At 35.0% G+C, this 3,031-nt stretch overlaps 1 protein-coding gene across 1 annotated transcript in view; it reads right to left on the bottom strand.

Moving 5' to 3' along the window:
- LOC111050590 (leucine-rich repeat-containing protein 24) overlaps window positions 1-818 on the bottom strand; it is a 53,564-nt gene extending 52,746 nt beyond the window's left edge. Inside the window, exon 1 of the mRNA XM_039427762.1 lies at window positions 765-818. The gene's annotated coding sequence lies outside the window, so the exon portion shown is untranslated. The remainder of the gene's footprint in view (window positions 1-764) is intronic.
- Between the last annotated feature and the right edge of the window lie 2,213 nt (window positions 819-3,031).

The following is a 3,031-nucleotide window of genomic DNA, read 5'->3' as shown; positions in this document are numbered from 1 at the left end:
GAATGAAGTCATTCTGTTCATTGAATTCCCAGAATATATTATCCATTAATCAGATCATATTGGTTTGGTGCTAAAATTATATATTGTAGTATTGAAAATTGCATTACCTCTACCATTATATTACGTACAAAATTTCTTCTGACTTGGCAGCAGAGAAGGCATACAACGGCGATGATGTTGCCGTTCTGAACCGGCCAGCATCCTCTTATTTCTAGTGAGTATTTAAGCGCTCATGTTAAACTAACAAAGTTTCCTCTCTGAAAGCCTCCAGTCGACTGACTAATCGACAAATTGCCAACTGCGCTTCTACCTATGACTCTATCTTTCACAGTAATTGGCTGATCTCCCTCCATTTCTCTGCGCCGCATATTCCTCCAAGTCAAAAGTTATTTTGTTCGGAGTATAATATTAGTTGTAAAATATTACGTTCACAGAAGTCAGTATCGTATGTATGTACTTCAGGTAATCGTGAAGAATCAGGTAGGCTACGAACCACCGTGTAGCTTTTCTTAAGATCATAGTAACTATTGTCAACATTGATTAAACGTTTGAAACAAGGGAATTTTCCAATTTATTCGATGTTATAAGTAGAATATAATATTGCTATGTCATTCATTATGATAGAAAGGTTCGTATTGTTTTCCTCTAGATAATATTCATAACATAACCATTGTATTATTTTTTACTAGGCTACATCGGAATTTTTAATGTTATATTAATTAATAATGAAGTCGATTTCCATTATCATTATTATTATAACTCACCTGATACATGAATTGATTCTTGAAATTCATTCAGTTGGATGACGGAGGAATCCTGAAAAACAGGAAAAATCATCATCAAATGAGAAATATCAATTCAAGTTAATGAGTGATCGCTCATAGATTATCAGTTCAACATAATCGATTCGACATTATGACTAATCAAATATTTAACATCTCATCGAATTTTCTGATTTTCAACGATTTAATTCCGTTATCAGTTGCAGTTCTAATATTGGTAGGTTATCAATAGTTCCTCAGATGGGCTGAGTTGATCAGTATTGTTGTTTCATATCAAATGACAATTACATAGGATAAGCCTGATTAATGTAAATTAGGCACTCCGTATGCATTGCATCAATAGATTGCTTAAACGTCTACGTGACTTCGTTAATGATAGATAGGCCAGGATAGGGCAGGATAATATCATAGTATTGTCAATGTATCATGTTATATCATTTTCACATAATCAAAACTTGAACTCTACATATTTTAAAAAAAGATGAGACTTGGAGTAAGCTTATAACTATATTAACTCCGATTTGGTAGTTGAGGCATGAAGTAGTGGATAGATCATCAATTCACAACTTCATTTTGATGTTTTGTGATTATCACTCTCTTGGAATGAAATCTGATGAATATCATATCACATAAACAATAATCCCAAATTCATCTACATGTATGATTCAATTCCATCAACCAAATAACAAATATTTGATTCCATGGTAATATTATAATCACATTACTGAGGCCTGTCATTCATACACAGATCATAATATCTTAGTTTCTCTCCCATAACAGAGAATAGCATGGAACAAAGTCCAATCTGTGATTTTGACAGTATCTTCAATACCTCAATGTCAAGAAATCAGTGCTTGAAAGATTCTTGAAGAATAAAGAGAAGTCTTCAATGTTGTTTTCCATCACGAACTGCTTATTATTGAAAAATTAATCTATGAGTACAATCAGGAAGATGGCGGACCTGCCAGAAGATCTCGTTGTCGCAGTGAGTGATTGATTCATTTATTGTAAAAAATTCTGACCGCTAGTCGTTCTTTTTAATAGCAAAAAGTGATTTGAAGTACCTTTAAAAGGTACTTCAAAAGGATGAAGATCAAAAAGATCTTAAGTGGATAATAGCTGAAGAGCCTTTAAAAACACAATACCCTGAATATGAATCTAGGAGGTAGGTAGTATTATCTCCTTATCTGTTGAGATGAATTATTCATAGATTTATGTTACAATCTACACTGATGTGATAATATTGTTAAGACAATGCTTGTGTTATTTTTTCATTCAAATCTAGATAATGACACAGTCAAAAAATTAGGTTAGGCAATGATTCTTCCACTTGCCCAATTTTCAGTGTAAACACTCACAATCATAAGATTTCAAATGCAAGTAATCACCTTGTAATCAGAGAATTTATAGGAGTATCGAAATAATGGAGTTTTTCAACAGCTTGGGTTGCAACATACTACAGATGCCGCAGGAATTCAGTTGAAATGTGGAAGTGGAAAAGTTGACTTCGAAGTGCACTTATTCATTTAAAGTGGTTTACAGAGTACATTTTCGACTGTTAGTTTTCTTTTCTAGTCCATTATTGAACGATTAAATCAATCGAGAAAACATGATTCACTGAAGCCAGACACGTTAAAAGTGGTAGTTTTCGAAAGGCTTCCAGTGACAAAACATAAATCCTAGGCTCGGGCTTTGAGCAGGATTGGTGAAAGAATTTTTCCATCACACAATCGACTATGGCAATAGCCGATTTATAGCAACATTACTCTATCACAGTGGAGAGGTCAGCTGAGATTGTAGGCGGCTCTGCGAGTTTCAAAATTGATTATATCCTCAATCCAGACAAAGTGAGAGGATTTCTTTGATAAATCCCGGTCGTAAAGCTCGGAAAGGCTTTTGAACACAATGGAAACGGCGGCCAGAAGTGAGCAATGTATGAAGTTATAGTGTATGGGAAAGGGGTGGTTTCCCCATTTACTGTGGATCATCGGAGAGGCAATAATGAGAAAAAAGAGCGTCGGACGTTGGGTGTTAAAGAACAGTTGCTGGGGAAAAAAGGGGATTATGAAATATTAATGGCGGAAATCGCCGTCCTAGCAACGTTTTATACATTACTGGTATGAAATAAGAAGTTCTCTCTAAATGCGAAGAAAATTGCCGGTCGAAATTAGTTTTGCCAGAGTACTTGGCGTCGTTTGAAATGCTTTTAGCCGCCGAAAGAGAGGTAAGAATACGTAGCACCCGAGAGG

This window comes from Nilaparvata lugens, chromosome 5, assembly GCF_014356525.2.
Source record: "Nilaparvata lugens isolate BPH chromosome 5, ASM1435652v1, whole genome shotgun sequence".
Lineage (NCBI taxonomy): Eukaryota > Metazoa > Arthropoda > Insecta > Hemiptera > Delphacidae > Nilaparvata > Nilaparvata lugens.
Note: the sequence above shows the minus strand (reverse complement) of the source record. Positions and strands in the feature narration are given on the sequence as shown.